Here is a 21,076-nt window from a genome sequence, read left to right on the forward strand (position 1 = left end):
ACTTTCATGTTAAATTGTCTTTGAAATAGGAACATAGTCTTGGAACTGCTAAGGTTTTGAGTTTATCTTACTGTCCAGAGAGGTTAATAAGCCTGCTGAAGGTCACAAGGTGTTGAAAAGAGGCTCTGATCTCTCAGCTTTTTAGTTGGAAATTTTTCTTCAGGATTGATCTTCATCTTTCTAGAAACAATGACTTACCGGAGTTTTGTTATTTTATTAGTTTCTGTTTATCGTCTTCTCCCTTCTTAATATTTTCTTGAAGCTTCTTTATTTGAAACCTGAATCTCATTATTTTAAAATATTCCTTCTTTTCCAAAACACACACTTTAAGAAAATCAATTCCCTGTACTTTCCCTCTGTAACTTTTGATATATTATTATCACTAATTTTCTATAGCTTTATTACATACATTGTGTTTTGTTCTTTGGCCCATAATATATTTAAAAGAATGGTTTAAAATTTCTAAATATATGGGCTATTTAGGTTTACTTTTCATTATTGATTTCAAACTTAATTACATTGTAGTCAGAGATCATGACCTCTATCCTTTTCATTCTCTGGGATTTACAGTAATTTTCTTTGCAACTTTTATTTGATCTATTTTTGTAAATGTTTCATGCTGCTTGAAGAGAGTGTGCAGTCTGTATTCATTGGTGACAGTGTTTTATATAGAGCCATTAAATCAAGTATTTTAATTGTGCTTTATATCTTCACTAATTTTTATTTGCTTAATTAGATACTGCGACATGAATATTAAGATTTCTGTTATGATTGTGGATTTGCTAATATTTCCTTGCAATTCTGTAGATATGTGTGCCTTATATATTTTGAAGTTGTGCTGCTAGAAAAAATTTTTTAGTGTTTCTACACTGTCATCAGATCAGCTGAATGCACGATGGCTGTGCTAGTTCTTAGCCTTGGACCTTGGGAATGTTTCAGTGTTCTTATGGATGAAAAGGGCAATGCCCTTGAGAACATGGTGAAGGTTAGCTAAATTAATGCACATAGAAACCACAGAAATGAGTGTCTGACACAGTGAATGTTCCATAAATGTGAGGTGTTATTTGTAAATTGTCTGTTTTATCTCTATATAATGAGAATATACTCATAAATAAAATCATTTTTATATTGATTTGGTATGAATAGAATAGTCATGTCCTTTCAGATTTCTTGTGTGAAACTCCCTTCCCAGTATGCTGGTGTTTAGAGGTAGGGCTTTGGGAGGTAACTAGTACTCTTGTAAAAGAGGCTTGAAGGCAAGCATTGGTGCTCACATCTGTAATCTTAGGAGGCTGACATCTGAGGATTGAGGCTCAGAGTTAGTCCTGACAACAAATCCAAGAGACACTCGTCTCCAATTAACCAGAAAAAAGATGGAAGTGGCCAGGCCACCGGCGGCTCACACCTGTAATCCTAGCTACTCAGGAGGCTGAGATCTGAGGATCTCAGTTCAAAGCCAGCCAGGGCAGGAAAGTCTGTGAGCCTCTTATTTCCAATAAACCACTCAGAAAACAGGAAGTGGGGCTGTGGCTCACTTGGTAGAGTGCTCGCCTTGAGCTGAAGAGCTGAGGGCTAGGGCCCAGGCCCAGAGTTCAAGCCCCATGACTGACCAAAAAAAAAAACAAAAAAAGATGGAAGTGGAGTGTTTCTCAAGCAGTAAAGAGTGCTAGCTATAAGCAAAAAAGCCAAGGGAGTTAAAGCCTCAGTGATGGTATAGATGAATGAATAAATAAGTCAACCAATCATTCAATAAGGTTTGAGTGAGTCTTTTTGAGCCTTTCCCTCTGGAATCTGCCATTCATAAAGACAAGTCATTACCAGGCAGTGGATACTCTGATGCTTAGATTTCTGCCTTCCCATCCTCCAGAACTATAAGCAATAGATTTCTACTGATTATCAATTATCTAGCCTGAGGCATTTTATTTATAGCATCCTGAACTGAGACAAATACAGATACGTATCACTATCTCTATATTTGTATTTTTAAAAAGAGAAAATAGTAAGCCTTTATTTTCTTGTTTTGCAAATAAATCTAGTTGATTGATTCTGGGAAATTAGTCAAAAAGACCAAACTCCATGTCCTCATCCGGTTCCTCTGACTCTTCCTTGGCTTCAGCCTTGGCAGCAGCAAGTGCAGCACTGGTGGCAGCAGCCACAGGAGCAGCAGCCACAAAGGCAGATGGATCTGCCAAGAAGGCTTTGACCTTTTTGGCAAGTGGGAAAGTGTAGTCAGTCTCCACAGACAAAGCCAGGATCTGCTTGTACCCATTGATGGTAGAATGAGGCACAGAGGCCACCGTTGGGTAACCGCTCTGCAGACAGACACTAGCAACATTGTACACACACACCCTCCAGGAAGTGAGAATGGAGAGCATCCTCAGTGATGTCAAGTACTTCCAGGTTGTAGATGCTGCCATTGTCAAACACCTGCTGGATGATCAGCCCAAAGGAGAAGGGAGAGATGTGGAACATATTCAGCAGTGTGGCTTTGCTGACTCCCACGTTGTCTCTGGTCTTTATCAGCTGTACATCACTCAGAATTTCAGTGGTGCCCCTGGAAATCTTAGTGGTGATACCTAGAGCTTACACCTGTGCTCTGAGCAGGCAAGAGTGACTTCACATGGGCAAGGGCACCAGGATGGGCAGCAACTGGTACCTTTTTGGCCAGCAGCATGTCCCTGATCTCAGTAAGGCCCTCCTTGGTGAACACAAAGCCCACATTCCCACCGGTATGAGGCTGCAGTTTCTCCAGAGCTGGTTGTTTTCTAAGTGCTCTCAGATGTTCTTGCACATCCTGGTGTTTTTGTCCATCAGCACCACAGCCTTCCCTCGGAGCGACAATGCAGATCTGCTGCATCTGCTTGGACCCCACATTGTCTGCTCCCACAATGATAATCATCCAAAAGTTGGATGATCTTAAGGAAGTAGTTGGACTTCCATGTTGCTCTGTCTTCCCTGGGCATCAGGACAGTTCTTCGGGGATTGCTATGAGGGGTTTAAAGACAAGGTCACTTTCACAAGGATGCCTGACCAAAGAAAGTATATTTGTATATTTTTAGTCTTCCTTTTTCTATCTTCCATTTTGCCACCCGCCTCCCTCTCTCTCTCTCTCTCACACACACACACAAAGAGAGAGATCTTTGTTCAGTCTGGGACTTGAACTCAAGGCCTAGGTTGTGTTCCTATGTTTTCACTCATACTGGTCCTCCATCACTTGAGTCACACATCCAGCCCCTTCCTTCATCTTTTAATTAATTGTTCTTGAAATTTGTCATTCTGTCATTATTTCATGAGCTATATTTTTTTTTATTTTTAACATGCACAGCTACTTAAGAAAAAATTTCAACAGTAATATACTGAAAAATTTAGGGATTTTAATTTCCAGAACATTTGAATTCTGGCATTTTTTCCCCACATCCATCTATTAAAAAAATAACACTCTAGTTCTGCCAATCTTAAGTCCTTCAAATACATTATTTCTGTTGTTACAAATTTTTTTCTCATCAAATTCTTGTATGGCTTTTACTCATATATTTATAATTTTCTTTGCTTACTCTTGGCTTTTACATCTTATTCATGCCATTAGGGCTTAGTTTTCTTTTCCAAGAAACATTTCTTCTAGTAGATATTTCTGTTATAAAGGTAAGTCTTCATGCCCTCAGTCTTTATTTGAAAGTGACTAATATCCTATCCTCCTTGAGTTATAGATTGACTGGACATTGGATTCTGAAATGATTATTTCCATGCAGTCTTTGAAGATATTAATCTATTGTCTGGCTTCCATTGTTCTTGTTGAGAATTCTGCTGTTGATTTTACTGTACTTGTTGATAACCTACTTTCCCCCTGAAGTACCTTTTGTGGTATTTCCTTTTTGAATATTTTTATTATCTTTAAGTAGTTATCTGAAGGCATTGCCATTCAACAAAGCAGGTTATGAACATGGTGTCACCCTGGTGTTTTCTTTTTGACCTGAGGATATATATAATTACATATTTATATACATGATATATATGAATCATTTTCCGAAGTCATTACCCATGTCTCATTAATTCGATAAGAGTATCATCTATTGCTTTCTGGAATATCGTTGCTTCTGTGTGTGTGTGTGTGTGTGTGTGTGTGTGTGTGTGTGTGTGTGTGTGTGTGTGTGTGTGTGTGTGTGTGTGTGTGTATGTGTGTGTGTGTGTGTGTGTATTGGGGCTTGAATCTAGGACTCTACCATTGGAGCACATTTCCACTTTTGGCTTTTTGGTGGTTAGTTGGGGATAAAAGTTTCACGGATTTTCCTGCCCGGGCTTGGCTTTGAACCATGATCCTCAGCTCTCAGCCTCCTAAGTAACTAGGATTATAGGTATAAGCCACCACTTCTTGGCTCTCCTTTCTTTTTAATTCTCATTTGACTTTCTTTTTATTTGTTTAGAATTTTTTTTTTTGTTTCACTGAGGATTGAGCTGAGTGCGCATTTTGTACCTGCTAGGCAAGCAGCCTCCTGCTTGAGCTAAATTCCCAGATATTCCCAGTCTTTTTGACATCTTTTATGGCTTTCTTTTGTTAACTTCTTCTCTTCTCTGATTGACTAACTTTTCAGTTGTGTTTAACTTTTTGTTAGTCTAGGGTAGTGAAATTTTAATTATAATAACGAATTAAAACTATTTAATTTGTGGAAATTCTTTACTAGTTCTTTATTTTCCCTAGCTCTTTTTTTTTTTATAAGTTTGTTCTTTTATCTCTTTAATCATCTTAAGTAGCACCTCACTATATATCTCCTGATAGCCCAGAATGCTCTGTGCAGCCCATGTTGGCCACAAATTTGCAATTCTCAGCCTCCCTAGTGCTAGGACTACAAGTGTTCGTTCAGGTTTTAGTTTTTGTTTGTGTGCTTATTTTTGGGTGAACTTTTACTTGTATTTTTTCTTTTCTCTTTTTCCAGTGGGAATCTTGGGGATGCTGGGTTGTGAAACACTTCTTATAAAGTGGGATTTAATTGATTTGGTCAGGTGTTTTGGAGATACTTTCTTATTTAGCACCTTTAAATTGAGTTGTTTATTTCTGTGTGGAGGTTTCTGCTCTCCTTCTAATAGTTATACATTTAGAGCCCGCAGCCCTGTATAATATGAAGTTTTGGTCTTTGTTTCCTGGTGAAATAATTTTTTTTAAATCTTAGCCAGAGTTCTAGGTAAAGACCATCTGTCTTCCTCTTTTCCTGAGCCACACTGTAGGATTTGTTGCTTTTCTTTTTTTTTTTAACTTAACAAATTGTCTTTACGTAGTGTATAACGGAATTATCATTTAACAAAGCAGTTTATGAATACAAAATATCTTGACCAATGCCACCCCTTTCAACAGCATTTTTATGGTTCAGTTTTTTGGCAACTATTTCTGTTTTTTTTTCTCTGTCTTTTGTAGACTAAAAGTCATATATTCCATTCCACTAGCTCTATTAAACAAGATCCTCAGGGTCTGTGTTTAGTCTGACGTGATCCTGGTATGTTATGGGCCCATATGGCATATGACTTTTTCCTGATTGGTTTGTTGTTGTTGTTGTTGTTGTTGTTGGTCATGGGCCTGAACTCTGGGCCTGGGCACTGTCCCTCAGCTCCTAAGCTCAAGGCTAGTACCCTACCACTTGAGCCACAGCGCCACTTCTGGCTTTTTTCTGTTGGTGTGGTGCTGAGGAATTGAACCCAGGGCCTCATGCATGGGAGGTGAGCACTCTACCACTGAGCCACCTTCCTAGCCCTCCTGATTGTTTTTGGGCCTAGAGGGATTCTGTTTCTTTGTTTACTTCTGTATATCCTTGTATAGAATATGTATGTAGATATACATACATCACGCATATATCAGTTGGAGGTGGGACAAGGGAAAAGGCTATGTTATATCAGTTTATCATGTTCTGAAAAAAATCTGAATCCTACCATGTATTTTTTAAATATGAAAACATAAAAAACCCATAAAACATTAAGATAAATGACAAATCAGAAAAATGCTTACACTATTACATATGATGTTAATATCTTTAATAAAAAGAGATCTGTAGATTAAAAGAAAGATAATCAACTTATATATTGTATAATTTTGGGGGGAGGGTCCGATCATGGGGCCTGAACTCTGGGCCTGGCGCTGTCCCTCAGCTCTTCAGCTCAAGGCTAGTGCTCTACCACTACAGCCACAGCACCACTTCCGGCTTTTTTCTGCTTATGTGGTGCTGAGGAATTGAACCCAGGGCCTCATGCATGCAAGGCAAGCACTCTACCACTAAGCCACCTTCCCAGCCCCTATATTAGATAATTTTAATAATAAAGAGTTGAAAAATTCAGTCTTTGTGGCAATTAAACAACAGCAAATTCAAATAGTGTAATATTTTATTTTTACCACCAGACTGGAAAAAAATTAAAGGCCATGATCCTATAAGGTCTTATTTAAAGTTTGAAGATCTAAATGGTCTTAAACACTGATGAGAGAAGTTCTGAGATCATTTTTTGTAAGGAAAATTTGGTTTTATTTCAACCTGTGTACTTAATGTATATTATTATAACAATAATTAGCAATACATTAAGTACACAGATAGAGCTATAGAGTATACACAATATAGCTAGAGAATGGAAATTTCTTTGATTACCAAAACCTCTGATTCTAAAGAAAATTTCATAAAATTGGCAAGCCTTAGAAAATAATAGAGTACAAAATACAATTAGCTTTCTATGTAATGTAGTATATAAAACATACATAGGCATATGGAATGTAATATTACCTGTGTTAATAGTAGTTGTCAAATTAAGATTATTATGAATAACGACTAAGGCTTTGCAGATAATATGCTGGTGCTTTGCTTCATTTTTTTTTTCTCTTTCTCTCATGGTACTGGAGTGTGAACTCAGGGCTTGTACTTGCTGAGCAGGAGCCTCCAGTCTTTTTCACGTTGGTTCTTTTAGAGATAATGACTTGCTTTATGCTTAGGCTAGCCAAGAATGAAATTGTCTTATTTATGCTTCCTGCGTAGCAGGGATGACAGGCACACACCACCACACCCAGTCTTTTTTTTTTTTTTTTTAAGGTCCTAACGTTTTTGATAGGGATGGCCTTAAAACTTGATCTTTCCAGTTTTAGCCTCCTGAATAGTTAGGATTATAGGAGAGAGTCACAATACCTGGTTACTTTTTTTTTTTTCCAATTGTATTCCAAGGGAGACAGCAGAGAAGCCTGTGGATGGGGAAGAAGCCTGTGTGAAAGGCTAACATGAAGGAGGCCAATGGAATACGTGTGTCAAGGCAGGTCTTTTTCTGTTTGTCCTCTTAGGTCTGCTTCTTTCTTCTAGGAGTCCTATAAGCTTCAGGGGGTTAAACATTTGTAGGATAACCATTTGAAAGTGAGTGATCTTAGTCTTCACAGGGAAGAAATCAAATGAGACTAGCAATGCTATCCAAAAAGCATAAAAATGCTTTTATTAAATGTCAATTGAAGTCTACTTTGTCCCAAAGGTTTGTGGCACTGTGAAGAAGATGGTCACTTAGATGAAGTGACCCAGGCCATTCCTCAGCATGGATTTGTTTGGACTCTCCCTAAGTGAGTTCAAGGGAACTAGCAGGCCTCTAGATAGAACAGTGGAATTAAATGGGACACACATCTAGATTGTATTTTCCACCTTCAGTTTTTCAGAGCTGGCGCCTTTCCTGAGTGCCAGTTGACAGAGCACAGTGAGGTTGACCAACGTGAGCTTGGATGAGAATTGGATGAGAATGAAGTAGAGAATTTTCTCTACCTCCATGGAGAGTTCACTCACATTTGGTAGCCACATGGAATGAGTAGCTGGGTTCAGAGGGACATGGGAGCATGAGGGTCTACCCAGGGTAATGTTCTATAAAGGTAAATTCCTTCTAACTTGCTATAATGTATAACCAGCCTTCCTGATTTCCTGGGTTGTGCACTCTCTCTCTCTCTCTCTCTCTCTCTCTCTCTCTCTCTCTCTCTCTCTCTCTCTCCTCTCTAGTTCTCTTTCTTTGTCTGCCTATCTGTTTATATATCTACTCTTACCTACTCTTTCAGTAGTTGTACAAAGGGGTCTCAATTCTGCATGTCAATTTATGAGGATCATGCATCTTAATCAATATTACTACTTTCATCATTCTTCCCCATTTCTCTCCTCCCCTCCCATCACTTCAATTTTTCCATCTATACATAGAAAATTATGAATACATTCTCCCACCCCCTCTCCTTGGCCTCAGAGGTTTATTTATTTATTTTTCAGCAGAGTATGTTTCATTTACCTGGCAACCTTGGTGTTTTTTTTTTTAATTGTGAAAATACCATACAGAGGGGTTACAATTACATGGGCAAGGTAATGAGTACATTTCTTATCAAGCATTGTTGCCTCCTCCTTTGTTTCCCCTTCCCATCCCTGCCCTCCCATCCCTCTGCCAAAGGTGTAAAGTTTGTTTTTTTGGCATAATGTCTTGTACATCTCATTGTTGCAGTGGGTCCGAACACTCTTCCTGACTTAGCATAAGTCACAGCACAGGGGAACTTTTAACCTTAGTTAAATTATGAATAGTTTCAGATTAAGGCTACGGGAGGCTGGTAGGCTTAGGCGGAAGTCTGCAGAAAGCTGCCCCCAGCATGGGCCCCTGTGGCTCTGCACGTCTCTGGTGGAATGGTAGGGATGCTGGGGAAGTGGACAAAGCCAGGAGAGTGCAAAAGCTGCCAGGAAAGAGATGTTGAGCAAAAGTACAGGTGGCCACTGAGGCTCTTGGGGATGCTTATCATGGGCTGACCTGTACTGATGGCACTGTCTAGATGTCCTCTCCTGATCTCAAAGCTTCACACATGGAGGGCTGGGGTTTATTCCCTGTGTTACCAAGTTACCTACACACTACAAAAACAGTTGCAATCCTATCATAGGCAAAAAGAAGATTTGTTCAGTATTAAATGGATGCAAATTTATTGAGTGCCTTGCTGTTATCATTTGTATTTCTCCCTCACTGAAATTGTGTCTTGGACAAAGCGTTGGTGGTTATTTAGAACTGAGAAGGGAATACACCCACGTGTTTGGCACATATGAGATTATTTCACAATCTGTTGAATCTTTTTGTTTTTCATATTCCAAGAGAGGTTCACTGTAGGAGGGTATGAGCACCTCTGGTTTGCAGTTGAGTTATTAAAAAAATAACAAAACGAAGTGTAGATTTGGAAGGAGTAGGAACAAAAATAGGAGGAAAATAGGATAACACATGTGTGAGAAAAATGTTTCTTTTGAATTTTCTTGCAAAGTTTGTGGAGTCCGTAAGAAAGAACTCAATGTTCTCCGTGTTCATTGGAAGACGGTAGAGACTGCCAGCATTCCATTTCACATGGACCTTAAGCAGAAATAACTACAGCTATAATATGTATTTATTTCATGACATCTCCCTCATCATAGGCACATAATCTATGATCTACGAAATTGAGGTAAGAATGAAAAAAATTACTCTTAGAAATCATTATCACACACTGGTGTCATTTAAACAGGAGGGAAATCAGAGAATTATTGAATTCTTTGAGAGCAGATTTTGTATCATCTATGTCTCCCATATTCTCTCTCCTCTTTCTCTTTGTACTGATACTCAATGCCTATGCATTGTCTCTTAACTTTTTTGCTCAAGGCTAACACTCTACCACTTCAGCTATAACTTCACTTCTGAATATTTATTTATTTATTTACTTATTGGTCAGTCCTAGGGCCTGAACTCAGGCTGCTGTCCCTGAGCTCTTTCTCTCAAGGCTAGTACACTATCACTTGAGCCACAGTATCACTTCGGGTTTTCTGGTGATTAATTGGAGATAAAAGACTCATGGACTTTCCTGCCCTGGCTGCCTTTGAACTGCAATCCTCAGATCTCAGGCTCCTGAGTAGGTAGGATTACAAGTGTGAGCCACCAGCACTTGTCTATTTCTGAATTTTTGCTGGCTAATTGGAGTTCTAATGGACTTTACCGCCTGGGCTGGGTTTAAAAATATTTTGTTTTTCCTTTTTTATTCCTCTGGTTTGTTCCCTGTGGTAACTGTTTCTGATTTTAGTGCCCTTTGACTTGTATATAAGTTAATCTGATTTGGGGAAAGGAAGGGGAATCACAGAAATGGTGGGACAAAAGGTGGACCAATGCAACATCAATTCTCATTTGACACTATGTTGGAAATGAACTTCACAACTTAGAGTGGGGGGAAGGAAGTTAGGGGTAACACTGTTGAAAAAGAAATGTACTTATTACTGGTCTTGTATACCTGTAACCCCTCTATATGTCACCTTTACAATAAAATAACAAAAAAATTGTGATCCTCAGATATCAACCTAATTAGCTAGGATTTACAGGCATGTGTCACTGATGCCCGACTCTATCTTATTCTCTTTAATTTTAACTTTTTAGATATTGTATTCTTTCTCCTAATCTTGCGTCTGCTACTGTCCCATCTTTCCCTATTGACATTTTTTTGTGACTGGACTTGCAGTTTATGTGATAGAGACTGAGGAATACATCTCAATCTGTCTCTGTTTTTGTTTACTTCCTTTTTAAAAGGACTTTCTATGTTGCGAGCTTCCATTCTCTCCATTGGTACTAATGCCTCATTTTGCTTACCCAGCTCTGTGGCGACCCCTGCCTAAGCTGAATTCACTGCAAAGAATTCTGATCTTACTAATCTTTTACAAAAAATAAAATAAAATCTGTTAACATTTGCCTGTATTTATGGAGTATGATGTGATGATTTGATACATGTAGATAATGTCTAGTGATCAAATCAATCACTGTAATTAGTATTTTCTTTTCCTTAAGCCTTTACTATTTCCATGTGTTGGGAAACATACCTCCTTTTATCTATTTGGAAATATACAATATATCATAAATTGCTGTATAGTTACTCTGTTCAGCCATAGAACACCATAACGAATCCCTCCTATCTGTTTCTTGGTACTCATTATTGAACCTTTCTCTGTGTTCCCAGCTCCTTCTTCCCAACTGTAAAGACCACTATTCTATGCTTGTCTATGATATTAATTTTTAAAATTTCCACCAGAGTCAGAAGGTGAAATGTTTATCTTTCTGTGTTCACCTTATTTCACATTACATGATTTCCTTCAGATAATATGTTAGCAAAAATGACAAGACTTCGTTCTTTTTTACATAATATATATCCTTAATATTTATATAATATATACAAAATAATATTCCACTGTGGGTTTGGGAGTTTTATTTAGAAGGTCTTATCTATCTTAAATGACAATAATAGACAGATATTCTATATGTTTTCTATTAGTTTCATCATTTTTTTTGTCTCACATTTGGATACTTTCCATAGGAACTCATCTTTATGGTGTTAGATAGTCTCAGCTCTATTTTTCAAAATACAATGAATAAGTTTTCCAGTATCATTTCCTGAGGAATCTATTTTTCTCCATGGATTTTTGGTATTACCTTTATATGTTTAATATGTATATATTCTATATATTACATATATATAAATTTACATTATTTAAAAATATATGTTAAAAATATCTTAGTTATATATTTCTATAATTAGCTATATGTATGTATATATATGTTTGTATCTATCTACACACATATCTATCTCTACATCTCCATATCTCTATATCTATATCTTTGATATTCTGTTCCATTTCTTTTAATTTTTAATTTTTGCCAGTTTGAATCATAGCCTGGGCTTGCTGGTTAGGCTGATGTTCTACCACTAGTGTCATGCCTCTGGCTCAGCTTTTTGCTGGTTATTTTAGAGTATAGTCTTTCAGATTTTTCTGTCTGGACTAGCTTTGAACTGTAAACCTTTGGCTCTCAGCCTCTTGAGTAGTTAGGAATACATACATGAGCCATTGATGCTCAGTCTCAATTCCATTTCTGTTTGTTTGCTTTTGCCCTGAAATTAAGCTATGTTTTAAAATTATAACTTTGGTAAATTCCCAATCTATTTTTCTCCTTTTGCAAATGGACTTGCTTTTTTAGGTTGAATTCTGTTCTTTCATAGAGATACTAATAATTAAGTGCTTAAACATCAAGTGAAGGTTTGACTGTGATTGCAGAGATAGTTAGTAAATTATTTGTCAAAGAAATGGCACATTTAACTTATGCTCCTGTATAAGACTATTGGATGCATTCAATCTCTACAGCTCCTTTTCTTTGTCTTTAGTAATATAATAAAACTCTTCCTTATCTTTACTAACCATTACTTCAGCTTTCTAGCTACTTCTTGTGTTTTGTTGCTAATGTGGACATTAGCTCATTTTTTATGATGCTTTCTAGTTGTTCACCAAGTTACGCAGTCATGATTGTTGGGCTTTTCATTTCATGTTTCCTGTCTACCATGAGGGAAGGAGCTCCAGCCAGCATGCAGCTCTGCCTAAGAGCATATTGTATGAAGCTGTAAGTTAAGATAAATAACTTCTCCCTTAACATTGTTGCTCAGTGGCTCACTGCTAAGAGTTTGATTCTTGACTCTCAGAGGAGATTTTAGGCAAACTCTTAGTAGCAAACCCCTGAGAAAACAACTTAAGGGAGAAATGATTTATCCCTTTTAATTCTGTAAGTTCCAGTGTGTATAGAGTAGAATTTAACTGTCTGTTCAATTTCCATATCTTTAATCAGTAAAAATTGCAGCCCTCTTTTCATATATCTATTAGTCACTTGCATATCTTCTTACTCCATTTAGAAATTGTTTTATGTCTTATTGGTTTTTAGGTGTTCTGTACATATGTGGATGCAAACTTTGTAAAAAAATTTTTTCCCTGTCTGTCACTTGCTTATTCATTCACTTAAGGATGGAAACATTTTTAGTTTTAATAAAATCCAATTTACCAATTTTCTTTCATGGTAGAATGGTTGGTGGTGTGTTCATGAATGTGTTGCCTAAGTGGAGGCCATGAAGATTTCCTCTTAGTTTCTCCTCTAGAAGTCTTAAAGCTTTTGTATATGACTTGAGATCAGGGCCTAAGCTTGTTTTTTTTTCTTCACCTTTTATTTTTTTTCTTGCACATATATATATATATATATATATATATATATATATTCAACTGTCTTCATGTCATTTGTTGAAAATCTGCTGTGTCTCCATCGAATTGTTTTGGCATCACTGTGAAGAAAAATCACTCATTCATAAATACAGTGATTTTTTTTTTCTGGAACTTAAGTTCAGTTCCATTAATCATTTGTATATCTTTATACTAATATGACATTTTCTGTATCACTGTAGCTAAATAGAAAAACCTTGAAATTCTGTATTCTAAATCCTTCAACTTTGATCTCATGCAATTACTTTCATTATGCCAGGTGTTTTGAATTTTCCTAAAAGATTTGGAATTGGCCTGAAAATTTCTATTAAAAAGAACTGCTGTAATTTTCATAGAGTTGTGACATACAGATACATGGGAGGAAAATTTTCATCCTAACTAAAGCTTTCCAATCCATGAATGTGAAAGGGTTTTTGTTTATTTTGGTCTATAAATTATGTCAGTGCTATTTTATGGTTTTATCATCTATTTTCCCTCCCTCCCTCCCTCCCTCCCTCCCTCTCTCCTTCCCTCCCTCCCTCCCTCCCTCCCTCCCTCCCTTCCTCCCTCCCTTCCTTCCTTCCTTCCTCCCTTCCTCCCTCCCTTCCTTCCTCCCTCCCTTCCTTCCTTCCTTCCTTCCTTCCTTCCTTCCTTCCTTCCTTCCTTCCTTCCTTCCTTCCTTCCTTCCTTCCTCTCTCTATCTCTCTCTTTTTTATTCCTTTTTTCTTCTTTCCTTCCTTCCTCTTTCTTTTCTTTTCTCTCTCTGGCTGCCTGCCTTCCCTCCCTCCCTCCCTTCCCTTCCCTCCCTTCACTCCCTCCCTCCCTCCCCCCCTCCCTCCCTCCCCCCCTCCCTCCCTCCCTCCCTCCCTCCCTCCCTCCCTCCCTTCCTTCCTCCCTTCCTTCCTCCCTTCCTTCCTTCCTTCCTTCCTTCCTTCCTTCCTTCCTTCCTTCCTTCCTTCCTTCCTTCCTTCCTTCCTTCCTTCCTTCCTTCCTTCCTTTTCTTTTCTTTGTTTCCTTGTGCTGGTCCTAGGGCTTGGACTTGGGGCTTGAGCATTGTTCATGAGCTTTTTTGCTTAAAGTAAGTGATCTTCCACTGGAGCCACAGCTCCCCTTCCAGCTATTTTGGTGCTTAGAGATAAGAAGCTCATAGACTTCCTTGCCTGGATTGGCTTCTAACCCAGATCCTCAGATCTTAGCCTCTTGAGTAGCTAGGATTACAACTATGAGCTACCAGCACTTAGCCTTGAGCTTCTTTTGCTCAAGACTAGCCACTCTCACTTGTGCCACAGCTCCATTTCCAGCTTTTTGGTAGTTCATTGGAGATAAGAGTCTCACAGACTTTCCCACCTGGGCTAGGTTTGAACTTCAATCCTCAGATCTCAGCATTGATGCCTAGCTAGTGTCTATTTCTTTGGTCCATCTCATTCCCATTTAAAAAATAATATTGTAAATGGAGAAAAATTTAATTTTCAGTTTAGTCACTGGTATTATATAGAAATATAATGTAATATATAATTATATAATAATATAATTGATCAGTTGTATAACTGTGATCTTACAACTTCTTTTTTAGTTCTATCAGCGTTTTTTTAAAGTGTGCATTATTTGAAACACACACACACACACACAGAATTAGGCCTATCTTCAATTAAAGCCAGTCTTAATTGTTCTTTTTCAGTTAAGATGACCTTCCTTCCTTCTGTAGGACAGTTCTTCAGCTGGCATTGGACTGACTCAGCCCTCCTCATTTCTTGATTATAGTTCGTTAGAGTCACTGCAGAATATAATATCCTCTTGTAGGAAGGAACTGCTTGGAATAGCTTGGGCCTGTTCCTGTCCCTGTTAGGAAAGTAGCATCTGAATGTAGGGAGAAACTGGCAGGGACAGTATAGACTTTATTCATTCCTTTCCTAGAAACATATTGTCCTTCAAAGTTTTGCCAAGTATGGTGCCTTGTCCCTAAGGTACAGCCTTAGAGTTGAGCTTCTTTCCTAGGTCCCTAGCTGGGATACATGTGGGGCACATACAGTCAAGACTTTGTTTGCCCTGGGCAGCCTTATTGTGACTTGGGAGAGTGGATCATGATATGCTCTAGATATTTTTCTTCTTCTTCTTCTTCTTCTTCTTCTTCTTCTTCTTCTTCTTCTTCTTCTTCTTCTTCTTCTTCTTCTTCTTCTTCTTCTTCTTCTTCTTCTTCTTCTTCTTCTTCTTCTTCTTCTTCTTTTCCTTCTTCTTCCTTCTTCTTCCTTCTTCTTCCTCTTCTTCCTCTTCTTCCTCTTCCTCCTCTTCCTCCTCCTCCTCCTCCTCCTCCTCCTCCTCCTCCTCCTCCTCCTCCTCCTCCTCCTTCTCCTCCTCCTTTCCTTTCTCTCCCTTCTCTTCCTTCTTTTTCTTCTTCTTTGTTGTATTGGGATTTGAACTCAGGGCCTCATGCTTGATAGGCACAGGTTTCTACCATTTATGCCCCAATATCTCTGGATTTCTTTTGTCTCTTGCTACACATCTGTAAGCAACAAAATAAACCCTACTTCATGGACTGTTTGAGTACATGCTCTATCTCATCATACTCAGACATTGTTAACACTAAAGTACAGGCTGCAGAGAATTGAAGTACTGGACTTCTTTTTTTTTTAATTTTAATTTTAATTTTTTGTGAACACACTGTACAGAGGGGTTACAATTACATGGGCAGGTTAATGCGTACATTTCTTATCAAGTATTGCAGCCTCCTCCTTTGTTTACCCTTCATATCCCTTCCCAGTCCCCCCCCCCCACCCAATCCTCCCTGCCTTCCCCCCCTCCACCAACATTGTAAAGCTCGTTTTCAACATGACAACTTGTACTTCTCATTGTTGCAACAGGTCCACCTGTATCCTTAAACGACTTGTTTTTCACCATCTCCTCTACAAGTTATATTGACATCAAATATAGTGAAAGCAGGGGTTTTACTGTGGGGGAGGAACATACAAAGCTACAAAGAGATAATCTTATAAATGCGTTAGAAACAAATGCATGAAAGGAAAAAACATTAAAATACACATCTAAGGGTTCATTTTCCTAACATCACATTATCTGACCTTTTCTGCTTGACTCATACATATACTAGATATTGCAAATAAGGGAAACCATGGGGAAGTACTGGACTTCTATTCATGGGTCTTAGCCTGGGTGATGAGTGCTGCTGTCTTCTGTGAAGTGGAGGTCTGTTCTTGGGTTATTAATGAACTGGTTTCACATTTTGTTGTCTCCCTTCCTCCTTCCCCCCCTCCCTCCCTCCCTTTTTTCTTCTCTTTCTCCTACCAGTCTCTTTCACTCTTTCTCATATTATACTGGGGGCTACCTTTACAAGTGGAATGCTTACCTTGTTCCTCATCTTTGGGCAAACATTCTGATTTTAGTATTGAGCATGTTAACTATGATTTTCATCATGCTTTTTACTACCCTTTCTATCTCTCAGGTTAGTACAGATATTTCTGTCACCTCTTTGGTAACTAGTGCCATCTTTCTTTTCTTCTTCTTTTTAAAAAAAAATATATATATATGTATATATTGTTGGTCGTGGGGATTGAACTCTGGGCCTGGGCGCTGTCCTTGCACTCTTCAATTCAAGGCGAATGCTCTACCACTTGAGCCACAGCCCCACCTCCTCTTTCTTTTCTTCTTTTCCATTTTAGGAAGGATCTTGGTCAAATTTGTTGGCCATTTTAATATTGACATCTACTATTTATTGATTCTTCTTTTCAATTTTGTTAGTTCTTGCTTTATGTATTTCAGTGCTTTGTTGTTAACCATGAAGACACTTAGAAACTTTTATCCCTTCTTAGTGTATTGACCCTTTAGTTATTATAAAATTTCACTTGTCTCTAATAATTGTTTTTGTCTGTCTGATTTTCTTTAATACAGTCACCTGACAGTCTTATGGGGATGGTATGTATGGTACCTACTTCACAACCTTTACTTTCAACCTGCTCTGTCTTTGCATTTAACATATGTCCCTTATACATAGCTTAATTGATCTTGTGATCTTGTTTAGTCACTGAGTTTGATTGTCTCTGTCTTTTGAGTGTGAATTTAGTTGATTCACATTTAATGGCATTGTTGGTAAGGTTAGATTTATTTCTGCCAATTTACTACTGGTGTTGCATATATATCACGTCTCCAGCATCCCTTCTTTACTGCTTTCTTTTGTGTTAATAATTATTTTTAATGTGTTCATTTTTAATTGGTTTGTGTTTCTTTTCTATGGTTTTTGAGTTGTTTTTAGTGGTTTCTCTAAGGATTATAACTATCCTAATTTATTGTAATCTGCCTCAGGTTAATACTCCCATAATTATGATAAATTTTGGAAATTGTTTCAGTATAGCTCCATTTCCTCTTCCCTGCTTTGTGCTATTATTGTCATATCTATTATATCAATAATCTACTTTATTGCTTTATATAATCTATCTTTTAAAGCAGTTAAGAAAAAAGGAAAAAAAGTAATATAATTATAGTCTTTTATACTCACCTACATATTTACCAATTACGGTAGCCTTTATTTCTTCCTGTGGATTTCAGTTTATTGTGTGGTATAATTTCCCCTCAGCCTGAAGCCTCCCTGTAGTGTTTCTTGTAGATCACATCTGGCAGCAATGAATTTTCTTGGTCTTTTCCTTTTTTTTCTTAATTGGTTAGTCTTTATTTATTTATTTGTTTGTTTGAAGAATAATTTTGTTATACATAGAGTTCTTGGCTGACAGCTTAAAGTTTCAGAACTTTAAATTTAAAAGTAGAGTAGTTTTTCTTTTTGGGCTGGTTCTGGGGTTTGAGCTCAGTCAGGGTCTGGGTCCTATCCTTGAGCTTTTTTTTTTTTTTTTTTTTTTTTTTTTTTTTTTGCTGAAGACTAGAGCTCTACCATTCAAGCCACAGCTCCACTTTGGCTTTTTTGTTTTGGTAGTCAATTGGAGATGAGTCTGTGGGATTTCCTGCCACTACTGGTTTCAAACCAAGATCCTCAGATCTTAGCCTCCTCAGTAGCTAGGATTACAGGAACCATTGGTACCAGGCAGGACTGAGTAATTTTGATTGCTTTAATTTCGCTGATTTTCTTCTTCTTTCATGTGAAATCTGTTGTTTACCTCTCTAGTAATTTTTAAACTTTTGTTGTACTTTTGCCTTACGGATTTTTGTTTTGTTTTGTTTTGCTTTTTGGTGTTGGGTTTTGGGCATAAACTCAGAGCCTGACTGCTGTCTCTTGGCCTTTTCACTCAAAGTTGGTGCCATACCTCCACATGTAGCCTTTTTGTAGTTAATTGGAGGTAAGAGTCTCATGGACTTACCTGTCTGGGCTGGCTTCGAACTGTGATTCTCAGATATCAGCCTCCTAAGTAGCTAAAATTACAGCAATAATCCACCAGCATCTGATGCCCTCAAGGTTTTATTTGATTCTTTTTTAATATTTTTGTCTATTTATTGAGATTCTTTATTTCCTGCTCATTGTTGTCTTATTTTCACTAATCATTTAGATATAATTTCCTTTCATTCTTTGAACATACTCATAACTACTTAGCAATTTTTGTTAGCTGAACCACAAATCTATAGACCTTCAGAGCAATGTCTATTGCCTGTCTATGTGAATCATAATTTTCTATTTATAGTCTCAAATGTATTTGGTAACTGGAAATTTTACATAATACATTCTAGCAAACATTGATTATGACTTTTTCTTTCTGGGGATTTTTTTTTTGTTATCTGGGACCTTTCCTATATAATCTGCCTACTTCATGGATGTGTGGTTGCTGAAGTCTGTACCTATTTAAACTTTGTTTCTTGTTTTAATTTTTATTACTTTCACGCTTAGTTTCCTGGTGTTTGTCTTGGTAGTTACATAGTGTAATGGCCAGGTAGTGATTTTTCAGAAGCAGTGTTCATCTACCTTAACCCAATGGCACTTCTATTCAGTGCTGATGGAGCATTCACAGTTTAATCCAGTTCAGCATTTCTCCTGGATTTACTTTTAGTTAGGATCTCTCATGTTTCCTGCACAAGCCTTTCAACTCCAGGTCAGCCAAGCCTGTGGGGAAGGCCATCTTCTCATTGCATTGCTGGCTAGTCATCCAAATGCTTACCTTATCCTAGGATGTTTCTCATAGGAACATCACCTCAGACTATTGAAAAGTCTGAGCTTTCCTGTTTGCTTACCATTGGAATTGTTACTTACCATGCACTGGATATCAGGTTTTGACATTGAGCTGCAAATCAAGTTATCCCTCAGTAATGTGGTTAAGAGGCTGTCTACAACCTGTCCTACCTGGGAAAACTACTGCTCTAATTGGTCTAGAGATGAGGGCAGGTGAATCAGATCCGTCACATGCACATATGGTACAAATTTCTATTATTCTTTCAGTTTGTTGAAAATCTTGGGTCAATTTTCAGGGTCAATTTTCTGGTTGTTTTGATAACGTTGCCTGGGATTTTAATTGCTTTCAGGAAGATTTGATAACTTCCTTTGTCAGTCAAGCCAGAAGCTTTCATATCCATATGATTCTCTTCCTCGTTGTGCAAACAGTTCTCTAGTTTTGCATAGAATCTTTATAAAAATTTATTTTTCTTTCAAGGTCAATTCTAGGCAAATTTAGGTTGAAAGCGGAAAGAAAGAAAGAGAGAGAAAGAGAGTGTGATGATAGAGATAGAGAGTTGAGTTTGAACTTCCGTTAACTTGTCAACTTAGACCAATTCACTGGATTAACTGATGTAATTGTGCAATTTAATTATATGCTACGTAAACCAACAAACACTAAGCCTGAAAAGAGAGCAGAAGCTGGGAAAACAAAATTACATGCTTTGAGAAGATTCAATAAGTGTGAGTTGCCAAAAATTGCTGTTGAATTAAATGTGGGTGAGGCATCAATAAACGATTGTTGAAAAAATAGAATATGGGAGAACTTTACTGTTTTCACATTTTTACTCTTCTGTAAGAAAATTGGAAGCTGGAATTCACAGATGATGAATTATGAAAATGACTTGAAAAAAGATGATGGAGAATTTTTATTATTGTTACCATGTTCAAAGAAAACATACTGGCCTTAATGTAAAAAATCAGCAGAAAAAATATATTTAAGTTTTTAAAAATAATTTTTTTGGGGGTCCGGTTGTGGGGCCTGAACTCTGGGCCTGGGCACTGTCCCTCAGCTCTCCAGCTCAAGGCTGGTGCTCTACCACTTGAGCCACAGCACCACTTCCGGCTTTTTTTCTGCTTATGTGGTGCTGAGGAATCGAACCGAGGGCCTCATGTATGCAAGGCAACACTCTACCACTGAGCCACCTTCCCAGCCCTAAAAATAATTTTTTATTGAGATTAACTGATTACATAAATTTCACAGTATTGTGGGATAGTGATACTTGGTTAAAGTCACAAACACATTTTAATCATCACAGGGAAAATTGTCATTATTTTGGTCTATAAAGTTTGTGAAATCGATAAGCTTTGACAATAGAACTATTTCTTCTGCATTGGGTGATATGTACATTTCTTTCCTTTTGCTTAGCGTTAGCTGTTCCCTCTTTCCCTCTCATTCCCTCCCTCCCATCACTGCCCTGGAGTTGCTTAGTTCATTTTATACTTAAGTTTTAAGTTACAATAAACTCAGGTAACATTTCACTAAATTGTTTGATTTTGGTTGGTTTGATTCTTGGAGACTCCTTGCAAAATATGTTTGTTTCTTAGCACTGTGTATTGTGCTTATTTAAAAATCTTAAATATCCATATACAGCTGTCCTTTGCATATCAAATAATCTCGTTATCAGTTGCAAAATAAAAAAAGAGCCATCTAGCTAACATTATGAAATTGAGAATGTTATATTGAAGTCGAGCTGACTGTTATGATGCAATCACTGCCCAGGCCCAAGGTTTTAAGCAATCTCTGAAAGATAAGGGGAAGAGAAAAAGAGAAGGAATTGTTAAACAGAAGTAAATTGTCCTAAATCTGCCTCCATACTTCAACAATGAAAGTTGGTCCAAAGTGGCCTCCATGTAATGAACTACAATCTTGCTTGAATTACAAGCACTTTCTAAC

At 37.6% G+C, this 21,076-nt stretch overlaps 1 pseudogene; it reads right to left on the reverse strand.

The window, feature by feature from the left end:
* Nucleotides 1-2,054: 2,054 nt before the first annotated feature.
* Nucleotides 2,055-2,963, reverse strand: LOC138817176 (large ribosomal subunit protein uL10 pseudogene; annotated as a pseudogene).
* Between the last annotated feature and the right edge of the window lie 18,113 nt (nt 2,964-21,076).

The sequence above is a fragment of the Dipodomys merriami genome, unplaced genomic scaffold (assembly GCF_024711535.1).
Source record: "Dipodomys merriami isolate MVZ:Mamm:240054 unplaced genomic scaffold, mDipMer1.0.p SCAF_7, whole genome shotgun sequence".
In the NCBI taxonomy this organism is placed as follows: Eukaryota; Metazoa; Chordata; class Mammalia; order Rodentia; family Heteromyidae; genus Dipodomys; species Dipodomys merriami.